The 12323-nt window shown below is 46.3% G+C and overlaps 1 pseudogene across 1 annotated transcript; it reads left to right on the forward strand.

The window, feature by feature from the left end:
• The first annotated feature begins 9699 nt into the window (after positions 1 to 9699).
• On the forward strand, positions 9700 to 10468 carry LOC311604992 (small ribosomal subunit protein eS6-like; annotated as a pseudogene). The gene has a single exon. The product of its transcript is annotated as a small ribosomal subunit protein eS6-like (transcript).
• Positions 10469 to 12323: the final 1855 nt, after the last annotated feature.

Consider the following 12323-nt stretch of genomic DNA (forward strand, 5'->3'; position numbering starts at 1 on the left):
TACTTCAATATCCAATTATACCACTCCTGGCTACACACACACACACACACACACACACACACACACACACACACACACACAGAGAGAGAGAGAGAGAGAGAGAGAGAGAGAGAGAGAGAGAGACAGACAGACAGACAGACAGACAGACAGACATAGATAGACAAATATACACATAATTAAAATGGCATAAAAATCTTCAAAAACTTTTCTTTTTCTTTCTTTCTTTCTTTCTTTCTTTTTTTTTTTTTTTTTTTTGGTTTTTCAAGACAGGGTTTCTCTGTGTAGCCTTGGCTGTCCTGAATTCACAGCGATCCACCTGCCTCTGCCTCCCGAGTGCTGGGATTACAGGCCCGGCTCAAAAACTTTTCTTGTCTTAGGACCAGGAGGCAGATTCTTGGGAATTCATATGAGTACCTGTCTGTGTCCAGGAAACTCTCTAAACTACCTTCATTTATTTATTTAACAAACACCCCCTGGATACCAAGTAGCCATTCTGGAAGCTTCTATACATAGATGCAATGGGCTGACAGATATTTTTATAACGTTTCTGCAAGGCAACAAGGATATCACGAAGAAGTAAACTAGAGCGCAACTGGAAGGTAAACATTCTTAGAAGAATTAGAAGAGAGAGCCAGCTGAGCAATGAGAATTTTATTTGTCTGTCTGTCTTTTGAAGTGTGTTTTCATTGTTGTTGTTTGAGACAGGGTCTCTCTGTGCTGGCTTTGGCTGTACGGGAGTTGCTTTGTAGACCAGGCTGGCCTTGAACTCACGGAGATCCGCCTGCCTCTGCCTCCCAAGTGCTGGGATTAAAAGCATGCGCCACCACACTCGGCTTGAAGCAGGTTTTCATGGAGCTCAGGGTTATGATGAACCCCTCTGCAGTCGAGGAGGACTCCTGCCTCCCCCCGCAACTGAAGAGTTGATTGAAATCACTGGCATCATCACGTACCGTTTTACCTCACTCGAGAGCAAAGCCAAGGTTACTAGGCAAGAGCTCTGCTAACGGGGTCTACATACCCGATCACTGTTTTCTTTTCTTTCTTTCTTTCTTTCTTTCTTTCTTTTTTTTTTTTTTTTTTTGTTTTTTCGAGACAGAGTTTCTCTGTGTAACCTTGGCTGTCCTGGGCCCGCTTTGTAGACCAGGCTGGCCTTGAACTCACAGTGATCCACCTGCCTCTGCCTCCCGAGTGCTGGGATTATAGGTGTGCGCCACCACGCCCGGCTGATCGCTATTTTCTTGTTTTGTTTGGAATCCGAGTTTTGCCATGCAGCTGGCCTGGAACCCCTGACTGTCCCGGTTCAGCCTCGGAGCCCTAGGATTACGCCAGAGTGTCACTCATGCAGGGCTTGGTAATTCCTTCTGTCCCACTGAGCAAAAGAGGTAAGAAGGGAGCTGGAGAGATGGCTCAGTGGTTAAGAGCACTGTCTGCTCTTCCAGAGGTCATGAGTTCAATTCCCAGCAACCACATGGTGGCTCACAGCCAGCAGATGTACATGCAGGCAGAGCGCTGTATACATAATAAATAAATAAATAAATCTTTTAAAAAAACCCAAGAGGTAAGAAGAGTGGGATGGGAAAACAGTGCACATGATCACAGGCAATGGGCTGAGAGCAGTCAGGAGCTGAGTGAGGGCTCTGACTCTGAAGGAGAGAGGTCCCAGTTAAATGCAGGATTCAGTTAGTGGTGGGAAATGCTGCAGAAAGATGCCCTGCAGGAGTTATGGGGCATAGAAATTTAGGATGCCCTAAGACTCTGGTTTTGCCTCAGGAGGCTTGAGGCAGAAGTCTCTTTTCTTGGGGGTGGGAGTGGCAGAGGATCTAACCTTGTCTCTACTGTCTACATTAAGGGTATGTTCTCCTACTGAGCTACACGCCAGCCGAGATGCCCTGTGCCCCTCCCCTCCCCCCTCCCCCCCCCGCACCTGCCCCCCCCAAATGCTTATTGCAGGAGAAGGCATCAGTGCCTCCTGGCCCCATGCCCTGCCTTTCTCATGGCTGCCAGCATCTTGCTAGGCTCCTCCCACTTCCTCCTGGCCCAGGATGTGCGTGCCCACCCTCTTCTTTTTTTTATTTTTCTTTCTCTTTTTAATAAGCATTATTTTATTACAAATTAAAAAACAAAGCAAAACAAAAAAAAAGCAACATCCTATAAAAAAGTTTGCTGGTAATACAAATTCCTATACAGATTTCTTTTTTTGTTACCATAAGATGTTAAGGGATGGGTATTCCCCTTTCTGAGGACTAGGGGAGGGAGGGAGGGAGGGAGGGGAGGACCGGAGGAGACTACAATTGGGATGTATATGAACAAATAAAAAAAATTCTTTTAGTAACTCTAAAAAGGAAGAAAAAGGAAAAAAAAAAGAAATTAAGCCATTAAATACTTAGGAACATTGAACATCAAAACTTTAAATCTAGTTGTACATTGGAGCCCCTGAAAAAGCTACAAACTCTCTCTCTCTCTCTCTCTCTCTCTCTCTCTCTCTCTCTCTCTCTCTCTCTCTCTCTCTCTCAATATTTTTTTCCTACAAAGACTCTCATCAAGCTGGGCGTAGTGCCCACGCCTTTAATCCCAGCACTCAGGAGGCAGAGGCAGGCGGGTCGCTGTGAGTTTGAGGTCAGCCTGGTCTACAAAGTGAGTCCAGGACAGCCAAGGCTACACAGAGAAACCCTGTCTCTAAAAAACAAAACTAAACCAAACCAAACCAAACAAAACAAAAAAAACAAAAAAAAAATCTCATCAGCTATACAAAATCTGTACAGGTTTTATACTGAACCTAATGTTGAGCCGCACTTGAATTTCACAGTCTTGGCAAAACAGTTGCCTGAACACAGTCTCCACACAATCTAGGACAGGCATTTATCTTTCCTCCTCATATTCATAGTCCTCGTCTTCCTCCTGTCCTCCTCCTCTTTCTCATCTTCTAGTTCATTCTTCTTCTTCGATCCTGTTGGCCTACCTACCACGGCCCTTCTTTCCTGCCTCACTTTTGCCCTTAGCGCCGTGTGCCGCAACAAATACCCTTTTTGCCGAGTTCTCGAAGAAACGCTTCGAGAGATGGAAGATCATGTCTGCAAAAGGAAAAGCCGAAGTTGAAAGATTTGGCCAAGAACGGCAAAGCTCGCTATGACAGTGAGATGAAAAAAATTATGTTCCTCCCGAAGGGGATAAGAAAGGGAAGAGAAAAGATCCTCCTATTGCTCAAAAAAGACCACTGTCAACCTTCTTCCTGGTTTGCTCTGAACATCGCCCAAAGATCAAAAGTGAACACCCGGGCCTGTCTACTGGAGATGTTGCAAAGAAACTGAGTGAGATGCGGTCTGAACAACGTGCCAAAGATAAACAACCCTATGAGCAGAAAGCAGCTAAACTAAAGTATTAGCAATGAAAAGGATATTGCCCCGCCCCTTTCCTGGATGAGCTTGAGCGTGCGCTTGTCCTCAGACACCTTGAGCAGCTAGCTCCCTGGTGCGCAGCCGCACACCTCCCCGATTCCTGTGCTGCAAGAACTTTGCGTGCTTGGTGAGGGGCCCCCGGCACCGGCTGTGCCTCAGGTTGCAGTCCTTCCTCGTCACCTTGTGGCCCTTGTTGAGGCCCACGGACATGGCGGTAGCGCAGGGCCATGGCTGCTGCCCTCTGATGCCGCGACAGGCAATTCTGTTGTTGTAATGAGACAGAGTCCTGCCCCGACCTGTAGGGTTCGACTAAAACTCGGGAGGGAGGTCACCTGTTGAGAATGCAAGACACAAGAAAGGAGAGCACGTCTGATTGATTAAACTCTCAATCTTTATTAGTCAGGCAGCAGCTTTTATAGTTCAGATGGCAGGGAAGCATATTGCTATGGCAACCCAGCTGCAGGCTTTTCTCAAGACATAGGGAAATCCATGCAGGGTCATAATGTCCTGCCACACAGGGCATCTTGCTTTGTTTTCATCTAGCTTTAGTCTAACTGTTGACTCACAACAGGGTCACTCCATCCCTATCTGTCTTTAGCTGTTGACTCAAACAGGGTCAGCTAGTTTCTGGTGAAAGGCAAGCTCTGGGAAAGACAGAGACTTAGAGGTGCAGGCTCTGACAAGATGGCTGAACATTGGTCATATGGCCTATCATCCCCAACAGAGTCCCATAGCTCAGGGTGACTCATAACTTTCTATGTAGTGGAGGCTGGACTTGGCCTTTGGAGTCTCCTAATTGTACCTCTCGATCGTGGGACGACAGAAATGTGCCAGCTGCCCTGGCTTAGCTGCTTTAAATGACATCGGTGACATCTAGAGATCTAAGGTAAGAGATTTCCCGGATCAGGCTGCTCGGAAGGTCCATTTGTTCCCATTTCTTTGATGAGAAGAAGCTGGAGGTGGAGAAAAGAAACCTCCAAGCTGCTGGGAATGCAGACCGGAAGACTAGAATACTATATGCCCCAGTAATCCCAAATATGCGTATATACCCAGTTATGACATATGGAAATGACTCCATTATGCCTTATTCAGCACTGTCCTAGACAGAGAGACGATGTGTCAGTGGGTGACTGGACAAAGAATTTGTGGTATAGCCCGGAGGGGTGGCACACGCCTTTAATCCCAGCACCTGGGAGGCAGAGGCAAGTGGATCGCTGTGAGTTCCAGGCCAGCCTGGTCTACAAAGTGAGCTCAGGGCAGTCAAGGCTACACAGAGAAACCCTGTCTTGAAAAAGGGGGGGGGGAACCCCTACAGACGGTCATTGTGGATGAGAACTAACCTACTGAGCATCAAATAAAATTGCAGAACAGCCTCCCCCCCAAAAAAATAAATAAATAAATAGCACTGGGCATGGGAATGCATACCTTTAATCCCAGCACTTGGGAGACAGGGGCTGGTAGATCACTGTGAGTTCGAGGCCAGCCTGGTCTACAAAGCGAGCCCAGGACAACCAAGGCTACACAGAGAAACCCTGTCTCAAAACAAAACAAAACAAAACAAAACAAAACCCCAAACCAAACAAACAAAAAAGTAAATAAATAAAACATAAAATTAAATAAATTACCAGGCTGGAGAGATGGCTCAGGGATGATCAGCACTGAGTGTTCTTCCAGAGGACTCGAGTTCAAATCCCAGCACCCACATGACAGCTGATAACTTTTTGTGACGCTAGAATCTCATACCCTCACACAGACACACATGCAGGCAAACCGCCAATGCCCATACAATAAAAAATAAATAGTTAAAAAAGAAAAGAGGAAAATTCTTTCTTTGGAGCTGTGTGTAGCCCTTAATCCCTGCCAAGGGCACCTCTGTGCCTACGGTGAAGGTGGTGCACCCCCCCATGTGTACGTAGAGTAGTGTTGATCATCCAGGGTTGTTTTCATATGGCTCGACCCTATTTACGACACTCCTTTCCCCACGAAGTATGTGAATAGTAAAAGCTAATAACTTGGCTCTAAAACCCTTCATATATTTTTATGTATATGGATGTTGTTTGCAGGTATGTCTCAGCTCCACATGTGTGCGTGGTGGCTTATAGAAGCCAGAAGAAGGCACTGGATCCTCTGGAACTGGAGTTCCAGAAGGTTGTGAGCCACCATGTGGGTGCTGGTCATGGTCCTCTAGTGGGTCTCAACCACTGAGCCACCTCACCATTGTTTATCGAATGACAGGAGTTAAATAAAGCCGCAGGTAAAACCCCACCTATATGGAAATACTATGCAGAGGCAAATTGACCCATCCCTCCCCTCAACACTCCTTAGTCTGGAAAGTAAGATTTGGCTCAGACCACACCTTGGGTTGAGTGTCATCTATTGACATGGCCAAATGCAAGGCTTGTGCCCGTTGGCTTTGAGTGTCTCTAGAGAAGTGAATGGAGAGCCAGCATGTACCAGTGAGAGGCAGGGCACGTCTCTAGAATCTTCTCATTGTAGAGCATGGCCATGAATAAAGAACAATTGGCAATTGTTCTTCCAAAGCCAGAGGCAAAACTGATCTGGTGTATTCCAATCGATGGCTCTTTAAAAACTTAATAGCAGAGGCCAGAGTGCGGAGGTGCTTGCTTGTAACCCCACTCTCAGTTTGTAAATTCAAGACTAGCCTGGTCTACATAGTGGTTTCCAGGCCAGCTAATGAGATGCTGGGGTGGAGAGCAGGGAGAGAGAGAGGGGAGAGAGAGACAGAGACACGGAGAGACACACACACAGAGAGACAGAGACAGAGAGAGACACACACACAGAGACAGAGAGACACAGAGATACACACACAGAGAGAGACAGAGACACAGAGAGATACACACACAGAGAGACAGAGACACAGAGAGATACACACACACAGAGACAGAGAGACACAGAGATACACACACAGAGAGAGACAGAGACACGGAGAGACACACACACACAGAGACAGAGACACAGAGAGATACACACACACAGAGACAGAGACACAGAGAGACACACACACAGAGAGACAGAGACACAGAGAGAGACACACACACAGAGACAGAGACACAGAGAGATACACACACACAGAGACAGAGAGACACAGAGATACACACACAGAGAGAGACAGAGACACAGAGATACACACACACAGAGAGACAGAGACACAGAGAGATACACACACACAGAGAGACAGAGAGACACAGAGATACACACACACAGAGATACACACACAGAGAGAGACACACACACAGAGAGACAGAGAGACACAGAGATACACACACAGAGAGAGACAGAGACACGGAGACACACACACAGAGACAGAGACACAGAGAGATACACACACACAGAGACAGAGACACAGAGAGACACACACACAGAGAGACAGAGACACAGAGAGATACACACACACAGAGACAGAGAGACACAGAGATACACACACAGAGAGAGACAGAGACACGGAGAGACACACACACAGAGACAGAGACACAGAGAGATACACACACACAGAGACAGAGACACAGAGAGACACACACACAGAGAGACAGAGACACAGAGAGATACACACACACAGAGACAGAGAGACACAGAGATACACACACAGAGAGAGACAGAGACACGGAGAGACACACACACAGAGAGACAGAGACACAGAGATACACACACACAGACACAGAGAGATACACAGAGATACACACACAGAGAGAGACAGAGACACGGAGAGACACACACACAGAGAGACAGAGACACAGAGATACACACACACAGACACAGAGAGATACACAGAGATAGAGACATACAGAGAGAGAGACAGAGGCAGAAAGACACAGAGAGACAGAGAGACAGAGACTGGTTAGTTAGTTGTTGGTTAGTTAGTTTAAATTGAACAGCAGGAACGCTCTCAGGTGAACTCAAATGTCTTCCACAGGGCTGATTATCTCCAGTGTGTTGGGTGTGCCCTGTCCTAACCTCTTTCACATGCTAGGTGTCTTTAATCTTAACATTTTCACCTCCGGGTAAACACTATCATTAACTGAGGCAAACAGATGCTTGAGGTTGCCAGCAGGAGAGTGGTTATATCAAGCTGTGCCCTTCTAATGTTCAAGGTGTTTCCCATTTTGGGAAAACATCCATACAGCCTGCTTTGTGAGGGCCAGGATTTTGAACACCACAGATCTGAGAACGGAGCCATTCATTCATGAGAACCAAAGCATTGTAAAGCTCCTCTCTTCGGGTTGATTTTATTTTATTATTATTATTATTATTATTATTATTATTATTATTATTATTATTATTATTATTTATTTTATTTTATTTTTTTTTTTTGGTTTTTCGAGACAGAGTTTCTCTGTGTAGCCTTGGCTGTCCTGGACTCACTTTGTAGACCAGGCTGGCCTCGAACTCACAGCGATCCGCCTGCCTCTGCCTCCCGAGTGCTGGGATGAAAGGCGTGTGCCACCACGCCCGGCTTTTTTTTGTTTTTTTGAGACAGAGTTTTTCTGTGTAGCCTTGGCTGTCTTGAACTCACTTTGTAGACCAGGCTGGCCTCGAACTCACAGTGATCCGCCTGCCTCTGCCTCCTGAGTGCTGGGATTAAAGGCGTGCGCCACCACGCCCGGCCTTCGGGTTGATTTTAACCCAAGAGTTAGCACTCTCCAAAGTCCTTACCTTTTCAGTGGGGGAAAAAAAATCATTGGGTGACATTCTGGTTACCACAGAACTCTGATTTAAGGAGGAATCTCAACTCTGCTCAGGCACATTTTCATTTAATCAATTAAAAAATAATTGCTTCTGGGATGGAGAGATGGCTCAGTGATTAATAGCAGCGTCTGCTCTCCCCGAGGTCGTGAGTACAATTCCCAGCCACCACATGGTGGCTCCCAACCACCTATGCGAGCTGGTGCTCTTCTGGCCAGCAGGTGCACATGCTGATAAAGCACTCATACATAAAATAAATACATCTTTTTAAAAAAGTAATCACTTTCTGCAGCTGCCGCCATCAGAGAGCCTTAGCCATGTCCTTGTGCTGCCCCATGTCTATGAGCCTCAACCAGGGCCACAAGGAGAAAGAGAAGGTCAGACCGCACCTCGGGCGCTTTACCAAATACACCAGGTTGGTGCCTGACAGGATCAGGGAGGTGTGGCTTTGTGTTCTATGAATGGTTGTGCCATGGAACACCTCCAGGGCTTCATGGAGCTGTCCATGGTCTGCTGGCAGCCATGAGGAAGGAAGGGGTCAAGAGAGACTGATGCTCTCCCCCTCCAATAAACTTTGTGCTGGAAAAAAAAATCATTGATTATCAGGCAATATCTGTAGGTTGTGTCCAACACTTATGGCTGATATTCATTTAGAAGGTCACTCTTGTCCTATTGTAAATCATGTGACCAGCACTCCCTGACTCCTCCCATGAGCTTTGTTGTTTGAATTGGTGTGCCGTTAACCTCTGCCTGTCTTCATTCAGGTTTGGATATGCAAATTAGGTCATTTCGTCCCTCGGTCCTTTGTCCTCCCCTCCCCCTGACTATGACTATATAAACGACCCTCCCCATTTTCAATAAACAAAATGCTGTTCTCTGACTGACACAGTCTCCTGGGTTTGCTTTTTGTTTGTTTTTTTGGTTTTTCTGAGACAAGAGTTTCTCAGTGTAGCCTTGGCTGTCCTAGACTCACTTTGTAGACCAGCCTGGCCTCGAACTCACAGCTGCTGGGATTAAAGGCGTGTGCCACCACACCTGGAAAATATGCACACTAACCTCCTGGGCTTGATCAGGGCTGAGGGACCCATACATACTTTAGAATCATAGCTAATCTTTAGCTTAGGTGAAAAATGTAAGGTAAGGCTCATTATTCCATTTGTTCTTTTAAAAGTATGCCAGACAGACAGAGCGGACACACTTAGGATAGCAACCTTAAGTGACCTCAAGCTATATTATTAACTCTGGCTGAGAGGTCCAGCAAAAGTTTCAATATTATTTTAAAATTGTTGTAATAATTTTATTTTATTTTTTAAAAATATATTTTATTAATTTATTCATATTACATCTCAATTGTTATCCCATCCCTTGTATCCTCCCATTCCTCTCTCCCTCCCATTTTCCCCTTACTCCTCTCCCCTATGACTGTGACTGAGGGGGACCTCCTCCCCCTGTATATGCTCATAGGGTATCAAGTCTCTTCTTGGTAGCCTGCTATCCTTCCTCTGAGTGCCACCAGGCCTCCCCATCCAGGGGAGGAGGTCAAATATGGGGCAATCTTTAAGAATGTAAGAGAGATCTTTTTCATGGCGCCTCCTAGGTGGCTGGCGGGCCGTGTCAAGATGAAGCTGAATATCTCCTTCCCTGCCACCGGCTGTCAGAAGCTCATTGAAGTGGACGATGAACACAAGCTTCGCACATTCTATGAGAAGCAGATGGCCACAGAAGTAGCTGCTGATGCTCTGGGTGAAGAATGGAAGGGTTATGTGGTCCAGATCAGTGGTGGGATCGACAAACGAGGGTTTTCCATGAAGCAAGGCGGTTTGACCCATGGCAGGGTGCAGCTGCTGTTGAATAAGGGGCATTCTTGTTATAGACCAAGGAGAACTGGAGAGAGGAAGCGCAAGTCTGTTCGTGGATGCATTGTGGATGCCAATATGAGTGTTCTCAACTTGGTTATTGTAAAAAAAAAAGGAGAGAAGGAAATTCCTGGACTGTCAGGCACTACTGTGCCTCGCCGGCTGGTACCTAAGAAAGCTAGCAGAATCTGAAAGCTCTTTAATCTCTCTAAAGAACATGATGTCCGCCAATATGTTGTCAGAAAGCCCTTAAACAAAGAAGGTAAGAAGCCCAGGACCAAAGCACCCAAGATTCAGCGTCTTGTCACTCCCCGTGTCCTGCAACACAAACGCTGACGCATACCTCTGAGGAAATAGCGTACTAAGAAAAACAAGGAGGAAGCTGCAGAATACACTAAATGTTTACCTAAGAGAATGAAGGAAGCCAAATAAAAGCACCAGGAACAGATTGCCAAGAGACGTAGGCTGTCCTCGCTGAGAGCGTCTATTTCTAAGTCTGAGTCCAGTCAAAAATAAGTCTTTTTTTTTTTTTTTTTTTTTTTTGAGACAGGGTTTCTCTGCAAAAATAAGTCTTTAAGAGTAACAAATAGGTCGGGCATGGTGGCGCATGCCTTTCATCCCAGCACTCGGGAGGCAGAGGCAGGGGGATCACTGTGAGTTCGAGGCCAGTCTGGACCACAAAGCAAGTCTAGGACAGCCAAGGCTACACAGAGAAACCCCGTCTCAGGGAAAAAAAAAAAAAGAGTAACAAATAAATGACCATGCCTTGAAAAAAAAAAAAAGAATGTAAGAGATACATTAGTCCCAGCACTTGGAAGGCAGAGGCAGGCAGATCACTGTGAGTTCGAGACCAGCCTGGTCCACAGAGAGAGTTCCAGGACAGCCAAGGCTACACAGAGAAACCCTATCTCCAAAACCAAAACCAAAACCAACCAAACAAAAAAAGAATTTAAGAGATAGCCTGGTATGGTGGCACACGCCTTTAATCCCAGCACGTGGGAGACATAGGCAGGTGGATCCCTGAGTTCAAGCCCAGCCTGATCTACAGAGAGAGTTCCAAGATAGCCAAGGCTACACAGAGAATCTCTGTCTCAAAACACAAAAACGAAAACAAAAGAATGCAAGAGATGCTTTCATAAGCCATTGCTACAACTTTAAAAAAAAAAGATTTCTGTATTTATTATGTACAACTGCAGACCAGAAGAGGACATCAGATCACATTACAGATGATTGTGAGCCACCATGTGGTTGCTGGGAATTGAACTCAGGACCTCTGGAAGAGCGGGCAGTGCTGTTAACCTCTGAGCCATCTCTCCAGCCCACTACAACTTTTTTTTTCCCTGGGGGAGGTTTGAACAAATTTCTACTCACCTTACATACAGCATCTACAGCAGAGAAAAGCGGCTATTCTAAACAAGTTCAGCTTGGTGAGTCAAAGAGCTTAATGTGCTAACTGGTAGGAATGTAAGTGAAGGGGTTACAGCTATATCACACACACACACGCACGTGTACACACACACACACACACACACACACACACACACACACACACACAATCTGTTCCCAGCAGTTGCTTATTGTTTATGTGCTTGGGAAATGAGGTGCTTAGGCACCCCATGATCTTCACCATCCATTGCCTAGTGTGCCGTCACTCATTCCATGGGGGCATGCCGACGATGGGCTGTGCCTTGGGAGGGTCTTTTTTTTTTTGTTTTTTGTTTTTGTTTTTGTTTTTGTTTTTTTTGAGACAGGGTTTCTCTGTGTAGCCTTGGCTGTCCTGGACTCACTTTGTAGACCAGGCTGGCTTCGAACTCACAGTGATCCGCCTGCCTCTGCCTCCCAAGTGCTGGGATTAAAGGTGTGCGCCACCACGCCCGGCTTGGGAGGGTCTTATTTAGTGTTGTATGACAAGTCTTTTCCTGAGGAGACACAAACACACTTGCGTACCCACTCCAGATAGGCAGCCTGTGACAAGCCTGAGAATAGATACCACCAATCAGGATGAGGGTTACTCACAGGAACAGAAATGACTCAGAGACAGTTGCGTCACCAAAGCCCATCCTGACAATGCTAGGACCTGGAGCATACGTCACAGTATGCCAGACACTCAACAGGTTGGAGGGTGTCCTTTCCAAGTGACTCAGTTGGTCCAAATGGCTTCCAGGCAGCAAAGCTGGTCTTTTCCTCTACCATGCAGCTAGACTGGTCTGGGTTTTCTTTACTGGTTAGCCCTGCTTACTTCGTCAGGGGCCAGCCTAGTGAATGTGATCGGTTTCAGGGACTTCCTAAAAGCTGCTTTTAGTTGTTTGCCTTCCCAGGTAAGGAGCTTCTCTGCATTGTGGAAAGAATCACTGAGGAGATTTCTACACAG

Source organism: Acomys minous (assembly GCF_964271855.1).
Source record: "Acomys minous genome assembly, chromosome: 9".
Taxonomy (NCBI): Eukaryota; Metazoa; Chordata; class Mammalia; order Rodentia; family Muridae; genus Acomys; species Acomys minous.